General features: G+C 43.6%; 1 protein-coding gene across 1 annotated transcript in view; it reads left to right on the top strand.

The window, feature by feature from the left end:
• Positions 1-1,594: 1,594 nt before the first annotated feature.
• Positions 1,595-13,416, top strand: part of ZNF536 (zinc finger protein 536) — a 506,153-nt gene continuing 494,331 nt past the window's right edge. The window contains exon 1 of the mRNA XM_044427921.1: positions 1,595-1,696. The gene's annotated coding sequence lies outside the window, so the exon portion shown is untranslated. The remainder of the gene's footprint in view (positions 1,697-13,416) is intronic.

Raw genomic sequence — 13,416 nt, 5'->3', positions numbered from 1 at the left:
ACTTATCATTCCCATAGTGATAGTGATATTATTGATGGGATTGCCATGCTAATTTCTATCAAAAAAGTGTATTTTGGAATTTGTTCAAAGAGAATTTCAGACAGATTAAATTGCAAAGTGGAGTGAATTCCTAGACTTTGGAGCAAAGGCGTGAAAATGCTGCTCTTCCACCAAGGCTAGGAGCAGTTCTGAAAAGTAGTTCTTAAACTTCTTAAAAGAAGCTAGAAACCCTGGATGGTGAGAAGGTTCCTTAAAAAATAGTCTGAAAGTATGCACTTTAAAAAGTCTCCCCATTCCTATGAGGACTGAAAAGAAGCCTTAAAGCCAAAAAGGGCTTCTTCTAAAACAGCATGGAAAGAAACAATGCAAATGTTTAAGGAGACCCCCCATGCCCCGCAACTTGCTGATTCTTCCTGGGAATATACAAACACCTAAACTTTTCTTCTACCACACAGAATTCTGCATTTATGCCAGAAGATTTCTGCTTGTGATGTTGCTTCTGTTTTCCCCCCTGCTTTTCCCCCCCTTTTTATGGTGTAAACTGATTTAAAATGTATGCCAGTCATCTTCAGGGAACTCATTTCAGTTGAGATGAAACTAGTGTTACCTGAATCAATGTTTTAAGTGTCCCTGTGGTTCGGCATTTTGAATAATCAATCTGCCTCCATCTCTTCTTAATCATGCACATCACAGTCTCTCTTTATTTGTCAGCTCTTTCGGATCCTGCTTTTATTCCCCCCTCCCCACCGCCCCTTCCCCTTCCCTATTAACATGCCCCTAATGTCGTGAGCTAGCTTTTCCCTTTACAAGAAGCTGGTGTATTTTGATACTTTTTATTATGACTAAATCTCTTTTTTTCCCATAATTACCCCACAATCATTATATAATCCCATCACAAAGAGTCTATTGAGGCACCATGCTTTTGTCAACTATGGGACACAGAATCCATAATTGCATTATTCAGTGTTCTCCCCCCATTTTAACCCTCCTCCTGCCCTTCTCTTCTTTTAGCTTATTAACCACATAATATAACCTATCCCCAATTTTCCACCCTCTTCTGCTTGCTGGCATATTATTTCTTAAACCTTCCTCAGCAGATAAACCCCGCTGAAGTTATATGTATATATGCATGTATGTTTTTAAAAGTTAGGTTCTTGATAGGAAAGTATATTGGACCTGGGGGAAAAATCTCACGTTTTAAATCTCTATCTATATATTTCCTGATTATTCCAGACCTATAAGGCAGAGACCCTTCATGGCGCTTTTCTTTCTTTCGTTCCTTTTTTTTCCCCTGGAAGTTTAATTACCGTATGCTAATTTCCTTGCCTACTACGTGATTAATTAAAATCATATTTTCATAATCATTTGGCACTAGTATTGTCTTCGAACCATCATGATCTTCTTTCTCCTCCCCCCTTCCCCTAAATAGTGTATGTAAATAAAGTCAGCCTTAATGGAAAGCATCAAAATGCAACGCTGAAGACCTTTCTGTGTTTGCATGCGTGCGATTGGCAACATAACTGCTTATTTACATTAAATACGCCACAAGGTTACAGTGCAGATCAACGTCACTTTATCGTTGATTACTTCTCTTAAGCGCTGGAGCTTCTTGGACTGATGCTGCGCGATCCAACCGGCCAGCAAGCTTCCCCTGGAGTTTTTCAAAGAAACAGACTTCGGATAGTTTCCAGAGCAGGTAAGAAGCGATGCTTAAATACTCCCCCCCCGCGCCGTTCCTCCTCCTCGCTCGCTCGCTCGCTCGCTCCCCCCCACCTCTGCTTTTTTTCCTCCCTAAATACGGAAAGATCTTCGGATTTGTTTAGGAAAAATGACAGGCAAAGGGAGGGGAGAAGGGTTGATCTAGGCTTGAATCCGAAAAGAGCGGCTGGCGGGTGGGTGGGGGATCTTAGGGGCTTTAATAAGTGTGTTTACACGGGCTCAAGGTCATGCCCAAAACTGCTCTGTGTTAAATGCTTTCCCCCAACCTCTTAGTTCCTGAGACAGAAAGGGAAAAATGGACGATCGGAGCCCATTCTTTGTAGATTATTATATCAAGGGTTCAGCATTTGGCTCATCAAAGCTAAATGCCGCAAGACCCATCTAGTTGCTGTGAATTATGCCAAGACGACAATGGAGTGCCTTTTTAATGGTACAATGCATTTCACCTACCAGATAGGGGGAGTCCAAGCTGAGAGCCGGGAATGTCTTGCGATGTTGCCTGATCGCTATCAAGGAAAAGGGGGGGTCTCCTGCAGAAAAAGCGACACATGAAAATAACGCCCCCCCCGCCGCCCTTGGGGTGGCTCGCCAAGATTTAGGAGAGTCGGCCAGAGTGGCCGATCGGCAGAGTTCCCCTTGGCCACTTCTCCCCCCATCTCAGCCCGAGCAAATGATCAAGTCAATCATGTGGGATATGCTTCATTATTCATTGAACACAATCTTTTACAACGCTTCGTTTACGTGCAGGAGTTTCTCCTCCGCTTTGCTTTAAAACAAATTGGGAAGGTAAGGAAAAGACAAAAGGGACGCCAGTGGCATTTCCTTATTTGTTTATTTCAGATTTTTGGAGGAAAACAAAAAAGAGCGAGGGAGCGCGCGATCAGAGGGGAGATCGGAGTTCGTGTGTGTGTCCGTGTGTGTGTGTGTGTGCGTGCGTGTGTGCTTTAAACCGGGGCGCGCACCCCCGAACGCTGCTAAAGTCAGTTTGGAATATTTTTTCCGCCCCCCCTTTTTTTTGCATCATCGCAACGGGGCCTGCGTGATTAAAAAATACAGTATAATTAAATATCCATAGCAATGACGTTTGCAAGCAAAGGCTGTCAGGGGAAAAAGAATGAAAGGAGCAAAGGAACCGTTGTATGGCGCTATAGAACTTAAGCCTGGAGGAGAGAGCGAGCGAGCGAGCGAGCGAGCGAGCCGGCGCTTTTCCCTGGTCTTTTTAAATCCGTTACTTTCGGGGGGGTGGGGGAGAAGAAAGGAAAGACTTTATCCAGCTTTTAATAAACGCAGATAGAGGATTTAGGAGAACTCCGAGAACTCTCGCGGTGACCAACGCTTTCAAGTTGCCCAGAAACTTTTTTTTTTTGCGTGGGGGCGGGATTTTTCCCCCTTCCTGAAATTGGGGCAATCTAAAGTTTGCAAAGTGACTTTTTCTCGCCCACGTAAGGGTGACGCGGGCTCCTCTCCCTCCTCCGGTAGCTCCCTCCGTGGCAAGGCGTGATATCCATAATCAAGGGAAAGCAAACCGTGCTTTCTTCCTATCCCCCCCCCCCCCCCGGACACCTCCCGAATTGAACCGCGGTCCAAAGTTTAGCGTCCATTGGGCCCCCATGTGTCAAAACTTCTGCAATGCTCTCTTGTCTTTAAAGTGCACCCTGCCATTTTGTGCTCTGTCTGGGCGACCTCTTATTATGAATAAGCGCTTAATGCTGCGGAGGTAACGTTATGGCATTCGCGCCGGCGGAGTGTGAGTGTGTGTGTGTGCGCGCGCGCGCGCGCGAGACGGGGGGGGGGCGCTTTGCACTTGTATTTCAGAGCAGTTAAGGGCTTTTTAGCAAAACTGGAAGGGGGTGGAGGAAAGGGATGGGCGTGGGGGTGGGAAACAGGAGCTTGCATGACGTGCCCCCCTCCCGGAGGAGAAAGCCAGCACCTGCCAGGCTGAAATCCGCGGTATTTTGAAGACACGACCCCAAGTAACAGGTTAAAAAGGAAACTTACATGCAGGGGGGAGGAGAGAGGGGGTGTTTGGGGAATGATGCCTGCGAGTGGATTCTGTTCAAAGTACCACGATCTGGTTTTTGCAGGGTGGTAGGAGAGTTTTATATGGGGGGGGGGGCGCTAGGGATCTGGGTTTCGACTCAAGTGGCTTTCCTAGTCTCATTCCGGGAGGAGGACAAAGTTGCATCGATCTTTTTCTTTCTTCCCCGGAATTTTTAGTTTTAATGAAAACAGTGGACGACTCCTCCTCCTCCTCCTCCTTCGCCTTTTTCTTTAAAGCAATCTATGTTTTCAGCAGCAAACTGCAAAGTTATTTAGAAAAAAAAAATAGAGGGAATGTTTTGATGCTAAAGTAGGAAAAATTCCAGCTCTTAACGCGCCCATCTGTTGCAGCGTTGCCAATATTTAATAATAGAGAGAGATAAGAAGCAAGTGGAGAGAGAAGGGAAAAACCTGGAGGTTGAGAAAGTTTTACAAAGAAGGCGTTTTCTGGGCATTCGGGTGTGTGAACACGTTTAACACCTTGAGTGGGGTTTCATCGGATGTCTTAGCAAGCTAAAAACAAAAACAAAACCTTCTGGATTATCAGAAGCTCTAAATTAATGAATTAGAGCGGGCGAGGACTGGGACTGGAATACCACCATGCCGGTTTTATGTTTAATTATTTGGTGGGAAGTGGGGATGCCTGAAGTCGGAGGAGCGGCGGGGGCGGGGGGGGTGGAAGGAGAGAAGAGCTGAAATTTGCAAAACAAAAACAAAACGGGGGAATGGCTGGAATCGACCCTCTTTAGGTGCAGTGGGTGCTATTGTTGAAGGGTTATTGTTGAACGGATATTGTTATGTCTATAATAGTGTCTAGGCGGAGACGTGAGTTGTCAGAACTCCTCATTTTCACTTTAGCAGAACATGAAGGCTGATTGGGGAGGGGGCGTCTGCAGCTGGGGAGGCAGAAGGACGACTCTCTGCCGGGCGAAGTTTGCCTGCTCTCCAAACGCACGGCCAAGGGGCGAGGGGAGCAGGCGCGCAGGAGGAGCTGCGGGGGAAAGGAGCCGATCTGCGCCGGTGGGGGCGAAGAGGGGACGCTGGCGAAGCAGGCATGTGAGCTCTTGCACGGCAGTTTGACATGGGATCTACTTTTAAAGCTCTTTCTGTAAACTCCCCCCTCCCCGCTTTCCCTTCTGTGCAGTTTAAAATCACTCCAACAGGGGCCGTCTTTGCTGAGCGGATGCTCTGCTCTGCGTTGCGGGATGCGGGCGAGCGGCGGCGCCTCCCGCTTGTGTCTGTGCGAGCGCGGAGGGGGGAGCTTATTTTAAGTGTCATAATTAAGTTTAGGAGCCTTGTTTGGGCTCATTCAGGGCTGAAAATAAGGATGGCTGGCTGCATTTAGCTCTTTCATTTTTCCTTCTAAAATCGCTCCGCATGGGATTGGCTGCACGCCTTAGCAGAAGAATGTTGTCTTTCCTAGTTTAATATTAGCAGCTATATTTTTACCCGTTTCCACCGGATTTGATTATTTCCATGGAAAATATTTTCCTCCCCTTCCCTTTACTCTTGTCGATCACTCTCATCTTTGTTCATTGTTACTGACTTTGGAAGAAGGTTCTTTAAGTGTATGGGGGGGTCTCCCCATCTCTTCTCCTGCCTGGTTTGATGTTGAAATATTAAACCTGAATGAGAAGCTGGAGGGGGGGCCAGGTTTGTAGTGGTGCTGGACATTTGCAGGTTTAATTAACTTCAAGATGCTTCAACGAGGACCAAAGCACCCCGGTGGCGTTGCTTCGTAGATCTGCCCTGCCTAAGGTGTTGGATAGAAGTATTTACATTATCACCATAAGATTGAATATTCATTCTCTGTCTGGGAGCAGATTTGCATAATTTGGATTTTTACCCCCCAATGAAAGAAACTTATTTGCAAACCAAACCAAAAGCTCTAGAAGTCCCTCAAAGCCAGCTGCTTCGATCTTCATGATTACTCAGGGTTCAAATATAACTGAAAAGTAAGTGACCTGCTAAAGTACATCAAATAAAAGGCAACGGGCTTTGGAATGGATCTGCAATTCATGATAGGGTCTCTTTGCTTGCTTCTCAATAGCCCTGGTTTTTGGTTGGCCCTGGAGGCTTTAGGATTTTTGTTTTGCTTTCCTAACTTTCCCCCCTCCTTTATAGTTCTAATGCAAATTTAGGTTTTCTTTGCAATCCCTGTGTATTATACCTGTGTGGCAGCCACTATTGGAGAGTTGGGATACGTGTGTGCAGAAGGAATAAAATAGAATTGTAATTTTGGATGTGGATGCTGTGCAGAAGCTGGGGTATCTTGCTCATGCTTGGAATCCTTGTCATCTTGGAATAGTTTGCAAGGACTGGAGTTACTCAAAGGTCTGTCTGTCTCTCTGTCTGTCTGTAGAGTTACGTGGTCATTTGCATGATTTTATATATAAATCAGAGAAGCATCCAAGCAGAATAGCACTTCATCAAAATGTGAAGGGCTGATTTCTAATTGTGTTCTTCTGTCACCTCACTCTCTTGCTGTAAGCAGGAGTAGAGATCAGGGGGATAATGGGAAATGTCCAAAATCTTGATGCACATTTGTGAATCGCTGACAGCTATTCCAAATAAAGTGACTGCTTTTAAATTCTGACCATTTCTCCAAATTGGGGCTGTTTACAAGTGCTCTTTTCGCAAAAGTGCTTTTGAGAAATCCACCCGAGTGATATTTTAGAACCGGGGTGCTTGAGAGCGAGCTGTGCCTCTGCGAGGGAGGAGGCTTGTGCGATGCATTTCATACAGGGGATCAGAAGTGGTGAGCCGGGCAAGGGTGGTGTTGTTGCGTGTCCCTCCACGCTGGAGGCTGTTTTAGTTATGATGTCATTCCGATAGTGGAGAGTGGATGTCTCCAGATTCTACCATTAAACGCTTGGCCGATCTGCCTGTTAATGATAGCACTGACATGTCTGCTCTTTGACAATTGCCAGCCTTATGTGCCCTGTGAATTAACTTTTCCTTTCCCCTATGAAGAGAGAGCTCTCCAGCTTCAAGACTCACCAGTGCAACAGCACTTGTTGGCAGGCTGTTGAGTCTTCTTATGGCTTTTAGCAAAATATCGATCCCTAAATACCACTTCTGTTAAAACGAGCAAAAATAGGGGTTGCAATTCTCCTGATCACCCGCTAGCTTGTATGGCTACCCAGGATATCGGTGGGGCCTAATTTTATTTTCTGCTTAAGATGAGGTTAGAGGTAGAAGAGAACACACCTCAGAAAAACACCCCCTAAATATTAGTTTTCTTTTTTTGATCTTTTGTGTGCATTCTTTAATCACTGAACAATGTGTCTCTGTGAGTTTGCCCTCTCCATGCTAGTTCAATCCTTCACATTAATCACAAATGCCCATCTGCTGCCATTTGACATATCTGTTTAAAGTAAGTTTGTCCCCAGTATCCCAATGTTTCAAAGAAAATTGCTTGCAACTTAAATTCTGTTTTTTGTTGTAATTTGGGATGGTTATGGATACATAGTCCTTTTCAGGTGTAACTTTGGATAAATAATGATAAACTGTTTTTAGCAATTTTAGTGTTCTTTAATTTACTGTTCAGGTGGTGGATTATGTAATGCTAAATCCTATTGCATGTAAAACTGGTTTACAGTTTGGCTAGACTTACCCAAAATGCTTAAATGTTCCCAATTTTTTTTTCTCCCAAAGGCAACATTTTGTCAGAGTTAATAAAGAGATAGACTTCATAGTGTAAGTTTGTAGTGCATGCATTAAGTACATTTGTAGTAACATATTCACTACATAGAGGGAAAAAAACCTTTCTTTCACTGTGCTTAAGTTCTCAGTTCCACCTGAGATCAGGAACTTGCTTAAAGTTGTCTTCACTAGAGTTCTGTTGAATGACTGTTGCATTTATATTAATGTGAGTTTCCATAATGTAACCCATTCCTTAAAAGATTGGGTATAGGGAAGAACGTACAGGTTGCTTTAGTTTGCAGCAGCGCTGAGATCAGAAGTTGCTGGATCTCCAGGAAAGCAAGCTGATGCATTTGCTTGTTTGCAGACCGTGGGGACCTAAGGTGACCAGGAGCATTCCTATAAAATCCAGTAGTGCTTAGGCTGTACTTTTTCTTAAACAAGCACAAGTTTTCCAGAAGAGAAGGGTAAGATAAGCACTCCCTCACCCTCCACCCACTCCCATCAACCTTCCCTGAATGTTGTCTTTTCCTTCAGCTCTGCTGTGGATTGCACACAGGTGTCTTTGGAGTGCTTCTAATAGAAAGGCACTGAGCTGAATTTATATGAACTTCATAAAAAAAAACAAGCCAAGAGGAAGCTCAGATTATTTTCCCCATTTTGAATGAGGTACATCCCTTTCTTTCTTTTTTCCCCCTTAACCATCTTTGATTTTGTATTGTTTGCTAAGTCAAAGAAATACCTGGTCCATGAATTCTTTCCGGCTTCCAAATGAATATTTAGTATAAGTCTAAAACAGACTGTATAACTACATTTTATAAAGTGTCTCCATTCACACTTTCCAGCTTCTGCTTTTAGATCTTCTGTAAGAAATTTGGTATCAAGACAGAGCAAAACAGAGAAATAAAAGCTTATCTTTCTGGTAATTTTTAAAACAACAATTGGAATACCAAGTTTGGTCTAACAGAATCCCTTTCATATATAAGCTTTCTGGAAAAAAAAAAAAACATGCTGGTAAATTCTGAAAGAAAACATTTACGTAAAAATGCATAACTCTAGTGGAAAGAGAGGAACTGGTTAAGTTGCGAGCTCTCCAGTTCTATGAAAGTGCTAGTTGGAATCTTCGAATCAAGAGAATCTGGGCAGGCATATGAAAAATGGAACTTTTAAAGAATAAAATGCACTGTTGAGAATCAGACCTTGGTCTTGAGACTGTATGATTTGATGGATGTTTGCTGGTCATCTTGGAATGAATTGATGTCATCCGTCTATTTCTTCTTGTTGCGGCAGGAAAAATAACATGCCTGAGCATTCCTAGAATGATAAAAATTGGTAGAGTCAACCACAAGGTACAAAGTATCTTTTTGATTCCCCCGTCCCAATGATCAGCATTAAATCTGATAATGCATCATTGGTTCAGGTGAGAAAACGTACTATAATTTCTTCAGTATTCTAATTCAGTGACTAAACGCAGAACCCTCAATAGAGAATTTAGAACCCAGTAATCCTGGAATCCAACCCAGGTAGAATTCCGTAACTTTCATAATTTTATGTAGTGCCTTTAGTTGCTGAATAATGAGATGCTTCACAGCAAATAGATGCGGGGAAGGCAAACTGTTTATTTCCTCCAACTTCCTCCTTTAAGGATAAGACTTGTGAAGTCAATATTATGCCTGTTTACTCAGAAGTTAGTTCCACTGTGTTTAATGGGGCTTACTCCCAGGGAAACGGTAGCCTGAATTTAGCTGGATTTTTAAAGAGTTAAATCAGGTTATGCCATATAAAAGGAAACAGTTTTTCCATAATATTGCTAAAGTTGAAACTCAATTCAAGAGAATGGCAGAAAACAGCTTCGGCCATTTCAGAATCTGACCCCTTATATTTAACTGTGCCTAGCAGCATTCCACAGAAGCTTGCCACTAAAAGGAGAAAAAGATGCTTTCCCGTCCCTTTCACGAAAGAGAGTAACATTGTAAAATCAACACCATCACCCATTGTGTTAGGACTTTGCAACAGAAAAGTCTGCAGTGACAAACATGAATAATGCTTAGCATTAGCATGGTTGCTGTTCTGTAACTTCAGAACCATATAGATGTACAAAGAAAATATACTTTATAAGTCATCTCTCATATTTGATGCTGTGACCTCAACTATAGAAGCAGTGCCTGGGGGAACAAACCAAGTTCCTCAGGTGAGTTTGACATTCCATGCTGTCTCCAAGTGCCAGAATGGTTTTAAGACGCAATAGTTTATAGAAAACAATTGAAGTAATATGCCCCAAGACAGAAGGTGTCCAAGATCAAGTGCCACTCTTGAAAAGCAAAAAAGTGGAAAATATATCATGTTGCTAGAACAATCTATTATTGGTAATCAAGATGCCCAGATTTTCTTACAAATCACAGCAGAACTTTTATTTCTCTACATAAGTTCATTAATGTGTGCCCTGTATTTAAACATTATAACTGGGATCTAAAAAGTGTATTTAGGTGCTCCTGGGAGTACGGCAATAATACTGCAACCTGGATTTTACTCCCTTTGAACGGCAGATTCATAAAGTCATACCACAAATTCCTACTGTGAGTCCCTTCCATTTCAGAAATGCCTCATGGTATGATGGAGCTTTTATTTTATTTATTTTTTGACCAACATCCACTGAATTCTCTTGTGGATGCCCATCTTCATTGCATCATTCTGTGGTCCCTAGGCTTGATCTGCTAATAGTCTTTTGATTTATGATTTGCATTTTGGATGGAATGTTGCTCTCATGTTAGCACCAGCAAACAGACAAGAAAATAGGCAACCACACTTTTGGGAGAGGGTGGTACTGTTGACCCACTGCTGGTCTGGATAGCATAAGCCACTGAGTTCCATTGTGTCCATTGCTCAGCTGCAAAGTCCATAGCAACGGGAGATGGTCCAGTAAAGGTAACCAGAGTAAGTACAAGCAGCCACAGTTAGAACTATTTACAGCAGAGACCCTGTATCCACAGGGATGGGTGCCAAGCCTCCCAGGAGATTCCTGAGACCATGGATAGTAGCAAACACTACACTGTACATGCTGTACATACCTGTGATGAAGTTTAATTTATAAATTAGGCACCTATTTATAAATTAGGCACCATAAGACCTTGCACTGTGAGCCCAGAAAGCACCAGAAGGGCTGGCAACCTACCTGGGTACCTTGTTGCTTCCAAATTTCTGCCTATCAGCTGAGACGGAGCCTCAGCCATCCCTCCTCTCTCCCACCCCCAATAACAGGCCTCTTCCTGGGTGCCGGTCCACCACTGCCCCATGGCAAGCGCTGGCTCACTCACCTCTACCCACCCAATGCGTAGGCAGCAGTCCTGGGCAAGACTGCATGAGATGGCCGGACTCCGGTCAGGCGCGGTTAAGCAAGAATGTGGTTGCTGAGTCAGCAGATACGGCAGCTCTGCTGTATTTCAGTGTGCATAAACTACACATAGCTGTAACTTTCTTCCTAAAATAAGCAAGCTGTAAAGGGCATAGTTTTGGCACAGTTGTACCCCGAGTACTTTCCTATGGCATTGGCAAAGGCATTTACCACATCATTGAGCTGTACCTTGTTCTTAGACACAGTTGCTGATGTGGGTCTTTAGTAAAGCTGGCTGTATGATGAAACTAATTTCAGTGCTTTTCTGTTTGTTCAGCTTATCATGGCTCAACACTCTATGAACTTCTTCTCAATTTTATTGCATATTGGTTGGCAACCTGAGGAATATGGTCAGGGATGTGCAATTCTTTGGTAGAATCAGATAATTATTGCAGGTTATCTTGAGATATGGGAGAGGTAAGACAGAGAGGATTTAAATAAATAAAACAGCAGATACAGAATTCTGAAAGCCAGCTGTTGTCGGCTTCTAGGCCTCATGTCTCCAAATATGTATTCAGAAACTTGCAAGCAACATCTACCAAAAGTGTGGAGCTTCCGTACACTGCAAGAACATGTGTCCTTCCTTTGTGACAACCAGGCCTGTGTCATGCTGTTGTGGACACCACCTGTCCATACCTTTCAAACTGGAAAACACTAAAAAATGTAAATCCAGGGTCTACTAAGCATCCAGTGTTGACGTTGCCCTGTGAGCAACCTGTGGGTGCCTGTAGCCATTAGAGGCCATCCAGTGTGGCGTAGTGGTTAAGAGCATGGGACTGGGACTCAGACAATCTGGGTTCTAGTCCCCACTCGACCATGGAGCCAACTGGATGGCTTTGGGCCAGTCATAGACTCTCAGCCCAACCTACCTCACAGGGTTGTTGTTGTGGGGATAAAATGGAGGAGGAGAATGATGTAAGCTGTCTTGAGCCCTTTGTAGGAAAAGGCAGGATATAAATCAAAAAATAAATAAAAAAATAAATCCATGCAGCCTGGATGGGTGCTGAAGCTCTAGGTCTGTGGCCTCCTAAGCTTCTGTGATGTCATTCCCACGTGAATTGTGTTCCCAGGGCCACCACTCAGCTTTTGGGTAGGCTAACCCGAATGGGATCATGGTAGAGAGAAGGCAGTCGAGTGGGTTCAACCCCACATACCCTCCTTTCCGTGGTCAAGTAGTTGTGTGGCACCCTGGAAGAAGCACAGTTTCAGCTGCTGCTGGTGGCCAACCTCCTGGGAACAGCTGGTGGAATGGTTGCTAGCTGATGCTGTAGCAGCGAAGCCCGAAAGATAAAGCACGGAGGAAGTGGAGGGCAGGATTCTGCCACAGGACGCTCCTAGGATGGAATTATCAGTTGCACATGCACGTGTGTGGCATGGGGAGGCAAGGAAAGGGGATGTGTCGCCTCTGTGTTCAAGGGATGACAAAACGTGTATGGTGTGTGAAGGGTGTCGAATGAGTTTTGTTGTATGTAAAGGTGCTGTGGCCTGCATAAGTAATGTCTGTGCTTGGGTGTGTGTGTGTGTGGAGGGGAAGTCTGTATTTGTAGGAGTCCTGGCCCCAAACACCCTGGGCTACGCCAACAGTGTGGCTCCAAGTGATCCCTCAGTTGCCAATTTAGCCATCCATCCAAAAATGGGCTATCCAGAACATGTATGCCAAATATTCACATTTGCCTTTATGTAACTTATTCTCAGCCGAAACGTATGTGCCAAGGTGTTTCTTTACAGAATTTCAGAATGCATGCTCCAGAATTTTCTCTCTTTGTGGTGACTCCTATTAAAAAATGCTCTTTTTGATCTTCAGATGAATAATTTTGCAACGTTTTCTTTAGTATCTAGAACACCATTATTTATGCTTTCTTTGTATTTTGACTGTTTTCAGCATTGTGTTTGGTAATGGAAAAAATACAAGATTTTGCATAAATTTTAATTGAATTCCATACTGTGACAGAAGCATTTGCATGAGGGTTTTGGTGTCAAAATGGTGAATTTCCAAGAGAACATATCTGTGAGGAATATGCTGTATTCTGTCTCTTCATGCTAGGGAAGGATAGGAATGCAGTCTGGTGGAGTACAAACTTGATGGATTTGTCTGGTTCAGCCTTATTCTGTTGCCTGTTTTTTGGCCTAGAATCAAGCTAGTGTGCAGATTCCATTTTTAAAATCAAATAGCGGCAATAAGCACATTTGTGCGTTTGTGGATGGGAGGAGAATCTTGAAATTAGTGCAGATAAGCATTGGTGATCATGTGGTATGTGTGTGATGAAAGATCCACCTGGGCTTAAGAAGTGTATTTTCCTCTGGTAAATATTTTTGCCATTTTCAGTTTTTCCTAACAGTGTTTCCTTGAGCCCAGCAAAACCAAACACCAGACTTGTCAAAAACCAAACTGGAAGCCAACTGTAGTTAATTTCATTCTGCATTTTGATTCTTGTCAAGGGAAGACTGGTGGAATTAAGTTCTTTGGGAAGTTGGGAATATGTGTGGTGAGCATGAAACAGATATTTGCAAGAGGAGAACGTGTCTCTGCAGCATTATGTAGCAGATAAGCAGACTTGTGATGGTGACCATTTGCCATTGGTCACTCAAAAAAATCCGTTCTAAAAAATTATGGCACTACT

The sequence above is a fragment of the Varanus komodoensis genome, unplaced genomic scaffold, assembly GCF_004798865.1.
Source record: "Varanus komodoensis strain SLA01 unplaced genomic scaffold, ASM479886v1 scaffold19, whole genome shotgun sequence".
In the NCBI taxonomy this organism is placed as follows: domain Eukaryota; kingdom Metazoa; phylum Chordata; class Lepidosauria; order Squamata; family Varanidae; genus Varanus; species Varanus komodoensis.
This window is presented reverse-complemented; position numbering and strand designations above follow the sequence as displayed.